Here is a 16489-nt window from a genome sequence, read left to right on the forward strand (position 1 = left end):
TAGATATAGGCCTATTCACATCATCTATTAATTTTCCTTGTATAAATGTTGATTGTTTTTTTCAAGGAATTAGTTCACTTATCTAAGTTATCAAGTATGTAGGCGTAGATTTGTTTATAATATTCCTTTATTATCCTTTTAATGTCCATGTGATTTGTAATGATGGCTCTTCTTTCATTTCTGTTATTAATAATTTGTGTCTTCTCTCTCTCTTTTCTTGGTTATCTTGTCAAAGGTTTATCAATTTTATCAGTTTTTTTAAAGAACCGTCTATTGTCTCCACTCGTTTTTCACTGTTGAGTTCCTGTTTTCAATTTTGATTACTGCTATAATTTTTACTGTTCTACTCTCTTATCCATTTGCTTTAGTCTTAAGTTGTCCTTCTTTGCCTTATTTCCTAAGGTAGAAGTGTAGGTTATCAATTTTAAGCCTGTTTTCTTTTAGAATATATGTATACAATACTATAAACTTTTCTCTAAGGCCTGCTTTTGCTGCATTATATAGATTTTGATTTTCATTTTCATTTAGTTAAAAATATTTTTAAAATCCTCTTTAGATTTCTTCTTTGACCTATGTATATTTAGAAGTGTATTGTTTAATAGTTAAATATTTTGAGATTTTCCAGCTTTTTGTTACTGATTTCTAGTTTATTTCCATTGTGCTGTGAGAATATACTCTGTGTGATTTTTATTCTTTGAATTTTGTTAAGTTGTGTTTTGTGGTGCAGAATTTGGTCTATATTGATGAATATTCCATGTGACTTGAGAATAATATGTATTCTGCTGTTGTTGGATAAAGTGTTACATCAATAGCAGGTAGATCTGGTTGATTGATGGTACTATTCAATTCACCTATCTTTATTCGTTTTTTTCTTTTTTTTGGCCTGCTGGATCTGTCAGTTACCTAATGGGGGTGTTGAAGTATCCAACTATAATAGTGGATTTGTTTATTTCTCTTTGCAGTTCTGTCTTTTGCCTCATATATTTTGATGCTTGTTTGATGCATACATATTAAGGATTGTTGTGCCGCCTTAGAGAGTATATCATTTTCTAATGCCCCTCTTTATCCTGTTAATTTTTCTTGTTCTAAAGTCTTTGTCTAAAACTAATATAGCCACTTCAGCTTTCTTTTGATTAATATTACAATAACAGGGTATATCTTTCTTCATTCTTTTGCTTTTAACCTAGATGTATCTTTATATTTAATGTGAGTTTTAAAAATCTATTCTGACAGTCTCTTTTAATTGGTGTATTTTGGCCATTCACATTTAAAGTGAGTATTTTATATATATATATACTTGGATTAATATGAACCATGTTTATTACTTTTCTATTTGTTATACTCCTTTTTCTAAAATCAATAATTGGTCCCCTTTTTCTGCCTTCCCTGATTTCAATTGACCATTTTGTATGATTCTATTTTATCTCCTCTCAGCATATCCAGTATATTTCTTTTTAAAAGGGTTTTTAGTTGTTGCTCTAGAGTTAACAGTGTATATTTACAACTTGTCTAAGTCTACTGTCAGATAACTGTTATCTGCTTTTCAGATAGTAGAGGTACCTTTCATTTTACATATCCATTTGCTATAATCAGCAAATACACTATTACTATTATTAGAGGAGTAGGAAATGGCTGCCCACTCCAGTATTCTTGCCTGGAGAATCCCACGGACAGAGGAGCCTGGTGGACTACTGTCCATGGGGTTGAAAAGAGTCGAACACGACTGAGCTCGCGCACACATTGTTATTTAGAACAAGTATCTATTAAGAATAAGAAAAATAGATTTTTTTAAACTTCATTTATGCCTTCTTCAATGATTTCTTTCCTTCTTTGTGTGGATCTGACTTTCTGATCTATGTCGTTTTCTTTCTCTAAAGAACTTTTAAAAACAGTCTCTACTAGGCAGGTCCACTAGTGACAAATTCCCTCAGTTTTTGTTTATCTGAGAAAGTATTTCTCCTTCACTTTTGAAGGATAATATCACTGAATGCTTTCTAGATTCGTTTATTTTTTTTCTTTCACCACTAACTATTTCATTTTCTGGCTTCTGAGAAGAAGTCAAATGTACTTATTGTTTTCTATAAGTAAGGTATTTTTGCCCCCTCTGACTTCTTTCATAATTTTCTCTTTGCATTTGATTTTCTGTAGTTTGAATACAGTATGTTTAGGTGTAGAGTTTTCAGGTATTTATCTTACTTGGTGTGCTCTGAGCTTCTTGGATGTATCATTTGGTGTCTTTGATTTGGAAGACATTGATTTTGGAAGATTCTCAGCAGTTATTCCTTCAAATAGTTCTTCTCTTTTGTCTCCTTCTTCTGGTATTTCAGTGACACCTTTTGTAATTGTCACATAGTTCTTGGATATTCTTTTCTCCTTTTTCTGTTTGCATTTTAGTTTGGGAAATTTCTCTGACATATCTTTAAACTCACTGATTGCTTCCTTGGCCATGTCCAGTCTACTGATGAGTCCATTAAAAGTATTATTCATTTTTGTTATGGTGTTTTTGATTGTTAGCATTTCCTTTTAATTTTTCCTTAAAGTTGTATATTCTTACATTAGTCATCTGTTCTTGCATGTTGTCTCCCTTTTCCATTCGAGTGCTTTGATAGTAATGATAGTTGTTATCTGAAATTATTCCCCAAATCTGTGACTAGTCTAAGTCTTGTTCTGATGCTTAATCTCCTCAGTGTTTTCCCTTGCCTTCTAGCATACTTTTTACTGTTTTTTAAAAGCCAGGTAGGACATATTGGATAATAGAAACAGAGGTAAATACACCCGTAATGTAAGGTTTCATGTTAATTTGGGTAGAAGTTAGACTGTGTTTAATGTTAAACGTGTATATGCCAGAGGCTTCAGTTTCCTCTCAGAGAAGGCGATGGCACCCCACTCCAGTACTCTTGCCTGGAGAATCCCATGGACAGAGGAGCCTGTTAGGCTGCAGTCCATGGGGTTGCAAAGAGTCAGACACGACTGAGCAGCTTCCCTTTCCCTTTCCCTTTCAGTCCTCTAGTTTCTTTATTTTTAAAATATTTCTCCCCCATTATCTCAGGGTTTCTCTAAGAAGTCCTTTTTAAATAGAATCTGTTTCTTGCAACTCTTTCTGTTGTAATCTGTTGTTATTGTGGCTCTTTGGTGACATGGTGGTAGAATGTGGGGAAGGGGAAGTGTTTTATGATGTTAGAACCAAATGTTAGTCTTTTGGTGGGCCTGAGCCCTGGACTGCAACCTTCTTCCTTTTAGGTGAAACAAGGCTAGAGGTATGCAGATGACACCACCCTTATGGCAGAAAGTGAAGAAGAACTAAAGAGCCTCTTGATGAAAGTGAAAGTGGAGAGTGAAAAAGTTGGCTTAAAGCTCAACATTCAGAAAACGAAGATCATGGCATCTGGTCCCATCACTTCATGGCAAATAGTTGGGTAAACAGTGGAAACAGTGCTGACTTTATTTTTCTGGGCTCCAAAATCACTGCAGATGGTGATTGCAGCCATGAAATTAAAAGACACTTACTCCTTGGAAGGAAAGTTATGACCAACCTAGGCAGCATATTAAAAAGCAGAGACGTTACTTTGCCAACAAAGGTCCATCTAGTCAAGGCTATGGTTTTTCCTGTGGTCATGTATGGATGTGAGAGTTGGGCTATAAAGAAAGCTGAGCACTGAAGAATTGATGCTTTTAAACTATGGTGTTGGAAAAGACTCTTGAGGGTCCCTTGGACTGCAAGGAAATCCAACCAGTCCATCCTAAAGGAGATCAGTCCTGGGTGTTCATTGGAAGGACTGATGTTGAAGGTGAAACTCCAGTACTTTGGCCACCTAATGTGGAGAGCTGACTCATTTGAAAAGACCCTTATGCTGGGAAAGATTGAGGGCAGGAGGACAAGGGGATGACCGAGGATGAGATGGTTGGATGGCATCACCAACTCAATGGACATGAGTTTGGGTGAACTCCAGGAGTTGATGATGTACGGGGAGGCCGGGCATGCTGCAGTCCATGGGGTCACAAACAGTGGGACATGACTGAGTGACTGAATTGAACTGAGGCTAGAGGAGTCTGTATTTGGCTAATTCCCCCTCTCCCAGGACAGTATAAAAGGCTTGGGTAAATTTTCCCTTGGAATATTGGCCTTTGTTAAGGAGAACCTTCTAGGCTTATTTCAAAACTGTTACCTTTCCCATGGGTGCATTTCAAAATGGTTACTTCTCTCTTCCTCTTACCCAAAAGGGGAGGAGATTGTTGTTGGATCTTTACACTCAGAACTTGATAAGGTTCCTGGAGGTAAAGCCATTAGAATATAGAGGCTTTCCTAAGATTGGGCCTCCAAGAGTTCTCATGCATAATCTTTTTTCAAAATTACGGTTTAAATTTTCTTACTAGTGTATTACTCCAACACCTTCTGTTCCAGGTAAACTGATCTTGGATGTGATTCTCTGCATTTGCCTGTCTCTCCAGATTTCAGTAGTTCAGTTTGCCATGTGTCCTCAATTCTCTGATAAGTCTAATAAAAGCTGTTGATTGGCAGTTTATTTGGATTTTTTCTTGTCGTAAGGATAGGACTGACAGTACCCAAGCACTTTATGTATTGGAGCTAAAACCTAAAGTTTTATATTTGTAATTTCAAATTGGAAACACGTTGTCCAGTTTTAAAATAATGTTCAACAAGAGGCTTTTAACTTCCGTATGAGCCATTTGCTTAGCTAGATGACTCATTCTCAGTTATTTTCATCCCTTTAAATCTCCGATCTGTGTATTTTAAAAGTGCTTAGTAAGAACTTTTTCAGAGCCAAAGATTTGTAAAAATTAAGAACTTCATGTCATTCTAGAAAATTCCCAATAACTTCATCCTAAATTAACTAGAATTTTTTATTTTTTGCACCCGCTCCCACCCCAGCACTGTTTTTTGTTTTATCAGATACCTTCTATAAACCATGCTAAAGTAGTTTCAGGGATTATTTTCTTTAACCTTCATTTGTTGTTTCTTTACCCCACTTGTTTTTGAAGAAGTAACTCAGTTTTTAAAAGCATTTTGAAATCTTTGGGACTAAGTATTGGTTAAATTTGAAAAACTAATGAGAATAAATGACCAACTTTTATGCTGTGAATGGTCTATTTTCAATTAACCTTGAAGAATGTATTAATTATGTATACATCTTGGTAATTTTAGCTTAATAGGATTACTTCCAGAGTCTGCCTGATAGAGGACAGTTTGGCTAAAATGTATTATTTAAGCAACTGAGAAAGCACTGGGTGTGCTTTTAAATCTTATAATTTGATTACTTGCTAAAAAATTACATTTTGGGAGGCTTCAGTTCTTATCCTTGGAGAACAGTTGTAACCAACTTTGAGTGGTTGACATTGTAAAATGCATTAACCTTGCACCCCTTCTTAGGTTTCATTTTAAGTTTTATTTTTCTCACTGAATCTACTGTGAGGAACAGCTGTTAAACCAAGAAACAAGTAAACTGCATGGTATTTAAGATTGCTCATTAATTGGCAGATTCATATTATGTTTACTTTAAGAAATATTTTCCTCTTAATTTTCCTGATTGTTTGAAATGAACATTTACCTTTGGGAATAATTTTTTAATTATTTGATTTTTTAAAGAGGGAGAATTAAAATATAGTTATGTTAATATACTAAATAAGTTCAGTTCAGTCACTCAGTCATGTCCGACTTTTTGTGACCCCCATGGGCTGCAGCACGCCAGGCCTCCCTGTCCATCACCAACTCCCAGAGCTTGCTCAAACTCATGTCCATTGAGTAGGTAATGCCATCCAACCATCTCATCCTCCGTCATGCCCTTCTTCTCCAGCCTTCAGTCTTTCCCAGCATCAATGTCTTTTCAAATGAGTCAGCTCTTCGCATCAGGTGGCCAAAGTATTGGAATTTCAGCTTCAACATCAGTCCTTCCACTGAATATTCAGGACTGATTTGCTTAAGGATTGACTGGTTGGATCTCCTTGTAGTCCAAGGGACTCTCAAGAGTCTTCTCCAACATTATAGTTCAAAAGCATCAATTCTTCAGCACTCAGCTTTCTTTGTAGTCAACTCTCACATCCATACACGACTACTGGAAAAACCATAGCCTTGACTAGATGGACCTTTGTTGGCAAAGTAATGTCTATGCTTTTTAATATGCTGTCTAGGTTGGTCATAACTGTCCTTCCAAGGAGCAAGCGTCTTTTAATTTCATGGCTGCAGTCACCATCTGCAGTGATTTTGGAGCCCCAAAATAAAGTTTGTTTTTAAAATGATGAGGCAGTGCTATATTGAAATAATTTGGTTGAAAATAGTTATATTTCCTATGTGATAATCAGTTAGCTGTGGTCCTTCATTTTAAGGTAAGATCTGTCTGTATGGCATGCTCTGTATTAGAGGAAGAAACTTCTCCCTAGGCTTTTTCCTCAGAGACATTACTTATAAAGAAAGAGGACTGTCAGGAGGAAGTGGAGAAAGAATAGAAGGTCTTCAGTAGTGGCTCGGCAGGTGTATGTTGTGTCCCATGCAGGTTCCACCTACTCACAGCACTTTGTTGGATGGTATCAGAATTGCTGCTCCTGAAATTTTTTTAAAAGCTCTTGATATATTAAAACACTATCTTAGAAGAAACCAAGAAGAATGAACACAGTGTCAGTATTGTAGTCTTTACAAAAAAGCTTCCATGTGCTAACAATTCAAAGGAAGATAATGGTCCACATTCAGCAGATAAGTATTTAAATTGAGGCCCCTGTTGGCGGAGACCTGACTTCAGCCCAGATGAGGAGAGAGTAGCAGCTCCCCTTTTTGGTTCTGATCTTGCTGGTCTACTCTCTGCTGACTGGAATGGCAGCTATCCTTGTAAAATGCCCCTTTATGTACCACAGCATTCAGGACCACAGCACTGGTACAGATTGCCTTCCCCTCTCCAGAGGCTCTCAGGATCAGACCCATGATTCCTGACATCTTTTGACACCACCAAAATTCACTGGTCATCCATTACCCAGAACCCTTGTCTCTGTACTGATTTGTATATCCCTCAGTCGCATCCTGTTTCCTCCCTCAACTCTCCCCCCGTCCCCTAGAGCTCCCCCAACTGCCATTACTACTGTCTCTGATGGCCTCACAGTGTGATTTCACTTTTTGCCTCTGGGATTCTCTGCTGATGCCTGAGGTAGCCTCCTTTGTCATATTCTGCCACCTCTGTCTACTACCTGGTAACCATACTGCCTGCCTTTGAGCTCCTTGAGTACAGTGAGTCCTTCCCTCTTCAAATTTTTGCTCATGCTGCTTCTTCACACGCAGCAGTTTTTCCAGTCTTTGCTTGGCTGACTCTATACATTCTGATGTGGATTTTGTTCTGCTAATCTCTGTCAGTGCCTGTTTGTTTCCTCTTGACACTTACTTAAATTTGCACTAGTATATTCATTTACCAAACCTTTTTCATTGATTCTAAGTATACATTTACCCCCCCCAATTCTGAAATTAGGGCACATCTTACCTTGGATGCCCTGATTGCTTTCTGAATGGTAAATAAAATAATGATTTATCTTACAGTCAATTAATTGTGATAATCAATAAAATACTGTGCTTTTGCTGATCTGTTCTCCCTAGTTGATTGTGAGCTCTGAAGGACTCATAGTAGGAACCAGTACCCATTATCATCTGTGACACCTACTAGGCACCCATAAATAATGCTGGGATGAATATCATTATCTGGAGACGATGGCCCGATACATCTGAAAATGAATCAGCCAATATATACATGTAAATTTTTAATTCAGTTTTTGTGCTTGAGTTTTAATCTTTGAAGATTACCTTATTCTGGAATTGGAGATATTTAAATGTGTCTATTTTGTTCCCCTGTTTATGTAACTTGTCACATTATTGATATATGTACATTCTTATTTAAGAATATTTACTCACCATGTATGGAAAATGAATCCACATTAGTTTTTATCAGGTATCAGCAATTGCCTTTCGTTAGGGGAAAGAATGAGGAAGGTACCAAAGAGTAGCAGACTTGTAAGCTTTAGACAGTTCTGAGTGCTTTTTCATTTTACTTCATCCTCTAAGGAGTGCAGTCTTGGCATACCTACTTCGCTTTTAAGGGAAAGAACAGCGAACAGGCAGCATGAGTTACCAGAGTGCTTTAGTCCAACTCCTTGACAGGGTTCACAGCTAGAGGGATGGTATGGCTCTCAGTCCTTTGCGTTTTCAGAATCCTGCTACTGGGAACAGCAGTTGAGTCAGCCTGACATGATGAGTAGTTTGCCTTTAGTTGTAATGTTGGGCAACCTGGTTGTGAAAACGTCTGCTATGATAAGTCCTTCTCAATCTCTCACATGCACTTCTGAGTCTCGCAGATTATATTTGCATCTGTCCCCACACTCTTGTACCTAGTCCATGTGTCCTGTGTGATGCAAAAGGAGGACAAGTTGAATAAGAAAGAGGAGGAACTCAAAGTTGCCCAAACCAATGGTGCCGTTGTAGAGATGCCCTAAGAGGAAATTGAAATCAGGAAGTTCAAGTATGGCCTTGAAGAACACGGCAAGGTGAAAATGGTGGGAGTGGAGGCTTGCTGTAAACCTATACCATCTGCATCTTCAAGTCTGTCTTTGAGGTGCTTTTCCTGCTAATCCAGTGGTACATCTAGGGATTTAGCCTGGATGTGGTTTACACTTGCAAACGAGACCCCTGCTGCATCAGGTGGATTGCTTCCTCTCTCACCCCACAGAGAAAAACATCTTCATCTACTTCATGCTGCTGATTTCCTTCATGTCTCTTGCCTTGAATATCATTGATCTTTTCTCTGTCTTACTCAAGAGCATTAAAAACCATTTGAAGGATCCAGAGAGTGAGACTTTCATCTGGTCTGCCAAGCCCCTCCAGTGACTCCTCATCAACTATTCCTCTTTCCACCATGTTTCCTCACAGGCACGAACTGGTTCCCAGAGACAAAAACAGTTCTTTCTGCCACAGTTACAGCAGACAAGGAAGTGAGCAAAACCTTGCTAATTACAGCGCATAGCAAGTTTGAATGGGACTGTCTCTAACATACATAAACTTCTGATTTCCCTGATAACAAGCATAACTCCAAAAAATATCTAGCTACTGGCCACTGGCCATTGTAGACAAGCAGCCATTCTGCAGAGCTAGCAGACACGCCAGCAGCAATATAAATTACCTAGAGATCTAGACAGGTGGTTGGAAGCATTACAGTTCTGCTCACTTGTTAAAGAAAAGGAAGGTGCAATAGACAGTGTACTTTTGTTTCAGTGGAGGTGGTACTCAACGACCTCATTGACAAATCTTAGCAGATACAAAGGCATTAGACTAGTTCTTTCGAGATGCTGGGGATAGGAGGATGGAGAGAAGGGAATTAACAGAGGTACATGTTGGTATTTAAAGTCATTGACTCAAAGAACTTGCATTTTCATAAGTAAAAGTTGTACTAGGTGATGCATAAGTAAGGCCTTTTTCTCCCCATATTCCCCTAGAATGGTTCAGTGTATGTGAAACTGATAGATATTTGCCATGTATTGGTATAAACAGATGCAGTATAAACTCATGAACATAGATTTTAAAATAACGCACACAGGGTTCAAATTTGAGCTTTTCTCATGGATTTTTTTGTTAAGGGTCAAAATGATATTTACATTACATAATTTCTACCATAAAAGTAAAGCACTATTTTTCTTTTACCCCCCAACCCACAGTGTATCCTATTATAGATACTAGTTCTGTTTATTATAATGTTTTCTCTTTTGTAGAAAGATGGCACAAATGATTTCCTTTTTCTGAAATGTAATCGTTGATGCTTGAGTGATAGAATTTTAATACTATAAACAGCACTCATTAATGTGAGAAACTTAAAAGAAATGCTTATAGCTGGACTATTAAGTGTTCTTACATGAATTTTGCAATAACTGATAGTTCTTGCCTTCATCCAACTTAATAAACAGTATTTTGGAACTTATATTCTTTTGAGTTTGGCAGTCTTTTGGGCTGACCAGCATTTTTGATATTTGTACTAAGATTTTATTTGGCATCCAAGATAAGTTGAAAGATGTTTGAGTATTTTCAGTGTAACTAATTTGTTTGAAATACATACCACTGAAATGCTGCAGTCCATGAGTCACAAAAAGTCGGACACGACTGAGCAACTGAACTGAACTGATGGATGATTGGTGAAAATGCTGAATTTAATGCATTATTCTTGCATGACAGCTACATAAGAAGTTTTGTACAATGCAAAACCCTAATTTTGTTTAACACTTCACATTGAACTATTGTCATGTTCAGCTTTACTGCATGCAGTGTAGACCTAGCCCATCATATGTTCTACAGAGTGTTCTTTGTTCAATAAAGTGTTAAGGGAGCAATCTGCATGACTGCTTTCTTTGAGAGCTTCTGGCTGCCCTAATCTTTTTGAATTCTTCCTTGGTACATCTTCATCTAAGCAGAATACGCTAGAACAGATTTTTTGAAATGGAATTGTGGAGACGGTGTTAGAGAAGGTTTTAGTATTTGTTTTTTTTTTAATTATGTGTAGCAGCATCATACATAAACTTACTACTTTCAGATGTGCAAAAATTTTAGCTTCTTTGTTTTTCTTTTAACTGATCTACTTTTCATCAGAAGCTTCCTCCTACCTGACAGGGCACCAGGGGAAGGCAGAGATGGGGACAACATTAAACTTGCCAATCCATCTGACTGTGTCTTACTCTGATGGTCTCATTTGGAAAACCCATTCGCTTGGTTCAGTCAAGAGTCTTTCAGACTTCTCACAAAACCTTTCTTGAGGAAGAATCACTATTATGTTCTAATGGGGTGTGTGCTTCTGTGGGAGACTGTAAAACTTATGAAACCTTGGAAACAGATTGGACATTGCCACCCTCACTTCCTGTTTCACATTCATTTTCATATATTGCTGACTTGATTTTCTTTAATTTTTTCTCTTGAGATAATTATAGATTCACATACAATTATAAGAAATAAAATAGATTCCATATATCCTTCAACTAATTTCTCCCAATAGTATCTTACATAAGTATAGCAGAACATCATAACCAGAAAACTGACATTGATATAATCCATGGATTGTATTAAGATTTCACCAATTTTACTTGCACTAGTGTGTATGTGGTGTGTGTGCTTGTGTGTACTGTACGTGTAGTTCTATCACTTATGTAGACTCGTGTGGCCACCACAGTCAAGATAGAAGACAGTTTTTTTTTTTTTAACCAGGATTCCTTATGCAATCTTTCATAGACACAGCTACATCCCGACATAGCTATATCCCTCCTTTCCCCTGGAAGGGGATATCCTATAGGTAGATATCCTCTACCTATCCCCTGGCAACCACTAATATGTTCATCTCTATAATTTTGTCATTTCAAGAATGCTATTTAAATGGAATGATATAGTATATAACCTTTTGAGATTGGCCTTTTTCACTCAGCATGACTCCCTTGAGAACCATCCAGATTTTTTGTGTGAACCAATAATTTGTTCTTTATTATTGCTGAGTAGTATTCCATAGAGTGGAGGTATCATGGTTTATTAACCTATTGAAGGACCTTCAGGTTTTTTCTAGTTTTTGGCTATTACAAATAAAACTGCTATGAAGAGTCATGTACAGGTTTTTTTGTGAACATGAGCTTTCATTTCCCTGGAATAAATGTTGAAAAGTATAATTGCTGAGTTATATGCTAAATGGGTGTATAGTTTTGTGAGAAACTACTGGTGTACTCTTTTTTCCAGAGTGTTTCTCGTCCCATCAGCAATGTGTGACTGATCTCATTCTCCATGTGCTCACCAACCTTTGGTATTATTACTATTTTTAATTTAGCCATTCTAATAGGTATATAGGTGACATTATTGTAGTTTAATTTTGCATTTCTGTAATGGCTAATCATGTTGAACATCTTTTCATGTGCTTGTTTGACATCTCTATATTCAGTTCAGTTCAGTCACTCAGTCATGTCCGACTCTTTGCGACCCCATGAACCACAGTATGCCAGGCCACCCTGCCCATCACCAACTCCCAGAGTCCACCCAAACCCATGTCCGTTGTGTCGGTGATGCCATCCAACCATTTCATCCTCTGTCGTCCCCTTCTCCTCCTGCCCTCAATCTTTCCCAGCATCAGGGCCTTTTCAAATGAGTCAGCTCTCCGCATCAGGTGGCCAAAGTTTTGGAGTTTCAGCTTCAACATCAGTCCCTCCAATGAACACCCAGGACTGATCTGTATATTCTCTTCAGTGAAATATCTGTGTCATTCATCCATTTTCTAGTTGAATGTTTTATTACTGTTGAATTTAAGGAGTTTTTGAAATATATATATATTCTTGATTAAAATCCATGTTGGATATGTTTGAAAATATTTTTTTCCCAGCTTGTAGCTTGTCTTTTCATTGCTTAATCAGATCTTTCACAGAGCAGAATGTTTTAATTTTGATGCAGTAATCTAATAATTTTTCCTTTTATAGATTGTATTTTTGGTGGTAAGTCTAAAAACTCTTTGTCTAGTCATTCATCCTAAAGATTTTCTCCTTTGTTTGCTTCTAAAATTTTATAAATTTGCATTTTACATTTAAGACCATGATCTGTTTTGAGTTAATTTTTATATAGGTTGCTTGAGATGTAGGTTGAGGCTTTTTGTTTTTTGGCCTATGGATGACCAGTTGCTATAGCACTACTTGTTGAATAGTCTCTCCTTCCTCCACTGAATTTCTTTTGCAGGCAAATCAGTAGAGCATATTCGTGTGGCTCTATTTCTGGGTTCTCTGAGCTGTCCCATTGATTGTTTATCCTTCTGCCAATGTCATGCCATCTTGACTACTGTTATGTGGCTCTGTAGCAAGCCTCACCGTCAGATATAGTGATTCCTCCCACCTTATTCTGCTTTTTCAAAATTTCATTAGCTATTCCAGGTCATGTGCCTTTCAATTTCTGTTTTAGAATAAGCTTTCCTATATCTATAGAACACTTGCTGGCATTTTGATAGGAATTACTTTAAATTTATATATCCATTTGGGAAGGATTGGCATCTTGTTGAGTCTTATAATACATGAGTAGAGTGTTTCTCTATTTAGGTTCTCTTCAATTCTTTTCATTAACATTTTATAATTTTCAGGATGCAGATCCTATAGATATTTTGTTAGGTTTATATTTTATTTCCTTGGAGCAATTGTAAATCTTATGTTGCTTCTAATTTCTGTCTCCACATTTTTGTAGTTTGTATATAGAACTATAAAATTGTAGATTCACTGTATTTAATAATTATCTGACTGTTGTTTATTTCATCTTGGTTAAGTTTTGGTAGCTTGTGATTTTTAAGGAATTGGCCCATTTTTTCCCCTAAGCTGTCCAATTTATGAGTGTGAAGTTTGTGGTACTTCTTACTATCCTTTTAATGGCTACAGAATTATAGCCATCTCTCCTATTTCATTCCTGATATTGATAATTTTTATCTTCTCTCTTTTTAAAAATCTTGATCAGTCTTGGCAGAGGTTAATGAACTTTACCAATTTCGGGGGGAAACAGATTTTACTTCATTGATTTTTTTCCTCAATTATTATTTGAAACGTCATTGATTTCTGATTTTATCTTTATTATTTCCTTCCGTCTTGCTTTGGGTTTCTTTTTGTAGTGTTGAGGTAAGAATTTAGGTTATTTATTTGAGACCTTTCTTCTCTAATATATGCAGTTAGTGCTATACATTTCTCTCTTAGCATTGCTTTAGCTACATCCCACATATTTTGATACAATATGTTTTCATTAAGGGCCTTGGCTGGTGGCTCAGACCTTAAAGAATCTGCTTGCAGTCCCAGAGACCTGGATTCGATCCCTGGGTCGAGAAGATCCCCTGGAGAAGGGAATGGCTACCCACTCTAGTATTCTTTGGAGAACTCCATGGACAAAGGAGCCTGGTGGGCTCTAGTCCATGGAGTCGCAAAGAGTCGGACACGACTGAGCGACTAACACACATACACACATTTTCAACAAGATGTTTGCCCCTCCCTCAGCTTTCCTAGGAAAGGGCTCTGCTGAAAGCTTTCTGGGAGTTCAGGGTTTTTAAGGCATGACCCACCCATCTCCATGCATGGCCCTGCAGTAAAACCGTTCTCTGCTCCGAAGTCTAACATTTTACTATTATTTGACCTCACTGCACGTGGGGTGCATGCACTTACTTGCATATGGTAACTGTTGACCATCCTGGCTAGGAGGGGCAGGAGAGGCAGGTGTGCCTTGTCACTGCTCCCCACGTGGCCTCCACTGACAGTACCCTGGTAGGGGATTGGGCCTGCTTCCTACTTTGCCTTTGCTGGTATGAATGGAGTCACAATTTTCACTGTTAAGTCTGGCTGGAGTAGAGTGGTTATTGTTTAAAAGTTTTTCGTCTTGGTAGGCTGGTCCTTCACTGGCCTTTTAGCTCGAGAGAGAGCGGGCTTTAGTTGGGGCTATTTCTTGTCTGTGTCACAGGCATTTTAGGGTTGCTTGTTGAAGTAGTTTTATTGGAGTTGCTTTAAAATCCTTGTCAGATAATTCCAACATTTATTTCATCTTGGTGTAAGACTCTTGTCTTCTCATTCAAATTGTGACTCTAAAGGTCCTTGGTATGATGAGTGAATTTTGATTCTATCCTGGTCAATTTGTATGAGGCTCTGGATCCTTTCTGATTTCTTTTGTTGAGCAGGTAGCCTTCCTGTAGCAGGATAGTGTGAGGGTTGGGGGTGTATGTTCAGTTTCTTCTTAGGCCTCCCTGACCCCACCTCTGCAGAAATCTTGCTTTTACTCCCACTGCCTCCTTGCAGGTGGATGGAGCAGATGTTCAGCTCCTCACTTGGCCCTGCCAAGACCTTCCCAGCAAAGACAGTGAAAGTGAAGTCGCTCAGTCATGTCCAACTCTTTGCGACCCCATGGACTGTAGCCTACCAGGCTCCTCCATCCAAGGAATTTTCTAGGCAAGAGTACTGGAATGGGTTGCCATTTCCTTCTCCAGGGGATCTTCCCGACCCAGGGATTAAAGCTGGGTCTCCTGGATTGCAGGCAGACGTTTTACCGTTTGAGCCACCAGGGAATCCCAGCAAAAGTGGACCACTAATTCACCCTGCCTTATCTCTGCTTTGTCCTGAAGACACTACCCTGGCAGTGGCACCAGAGTACTGTTGCCTGCTTCTGCCTAGGGGAAGAGGGAAGATCAGCTTGGGGACTGGACCCACCAGCACCACAAAGGGGTGAATGGAGCAATCCCTGCCGGGCTGGGATGGAAGGTTAGGTCCCTGCTTTCTCATGTGTGTGTTTAAGAGTGTCTACCCACTTAGCCCCACTGACACCTCAGTGGGATAGTGGTGCAGTTTTTCCTTTCATGTTTTCTTGAGCAGGATGAGTATTGCCTGAAGGATTTTCCGTTGTTAGCTCATTCTTTTCTTGATCTTTTAGCAGTGGGAACAGGCTATTCTTGGCACTTTTTTATATTCGACTCTTGTGGGTTCCAGGTCACAGGCTTCTCTGGCACCCTGGTGAGAATACATGGGAAATAGTGAGGAATCCCAGGAGACTGAGTGCTAACATGTTTCTTAGGTCCCCAAGTCTCCAGGCACTCGTCCTCCTTCTTTCCATCCTGTCTTCTATCTTTGTGTATTATGCACGGGGGTCTTTAGTTTTAAGAGGAGGCACCTGGGAGAAATGAGGCTACTCCATCTTTACCAATTAGAAGTTTCCATGTGTGTGTGTGAAAATTCTGTAAACGCCCATTTTATGATAATGAACATCAGTTCATTCTTCAAATATACGATGTATCAGGCACTGTGATTGAGACTTACTTTACCTTCAGAGATCTTAGTTTTTTACAGTTCAAAGTCCTGTGAAATAGATTTTAATTTCACCATAGCACTCAGGTAGAAATATAATTGTTTTAGAAATAAAACTAAATCTAAGTCACCACCTGGCTTGTTGGTATTACTAGCACTCCTTTGCTTCCTGTGGACTAATACAAGCCTCCTTTGGTTTATGACATACCAGGAAAATGGGGAAAGGGGCGTTGTCCTTAGTGCTTTGTTGTTACCATGGTTACTGTTGCCTGTTATTCAGGTTACCATTAGACATTTTCCCAGGAGCTGCCCTCCAGTGGGCATTGTTTTCCTGGCCTCACCTCTCCAGGCTGTGGTGCTTAGTGAACAGACTGGAGGGGTCTCTCCAAGCACCATCACTGTTCCAAGTCCTGGACACGCTTCTGTCTCATGTGGAAGCTACAGCCCCAAAATCCGAAGGAATGTCACTTCTCTTTAACCTATTGGATGGGAAGTTCGGTTCAACTGTGTGTCTGGGCTCTTTATAGTAAGGTCTGTTAGTTCTCTCCAGGGTTGGGAGAAGCCCCTTGGGGACAAATTACTTGCTCTCGACTTTCCTCTGGAAACTTGCTTTGGTGATTTGAGAATGCCCAGAAGTAGAGTTGAGCAAGCTCCAGGAGTGGGTGATGGACAGGGAAGCCTGGGGCGCTGCAGT

The 16489-nt window shown here is 38.6% G+C and overlaps 1 protein-coding gene and 1 pseudogene across 5 annotated transcripts in view; both read left to right on the top strand.

The window, feature by feature from the left end:
- CDKL5 (cyclin dependent kinase like 5) overlaps positions 1-16489 on the top strand; it is a 182082-nt gene that overhangs the window by 78318 nt on the left and 87275 nt on the right. The window lies entirely within an intron of this gene.
- LOC112582353 lies at positions 6216-11976 on the top strand (annotated as a pseudogene).

The sequence above is a fragment of the Bubalus bubalis genome, chromosome X (genome assembly GCF_019923935.1).
Source record: "Bubalus bubalis isolate 160015118507 breed Murrah chromosome X, NDDB_SH_1, whole genome shotgun sequence".
Lineage (NCBI taxonomy): Eukaryota > Metazoa > Chordata > Mammalia > Artiodactyla > Bovidae > Bubalus > Bubalus bubalis.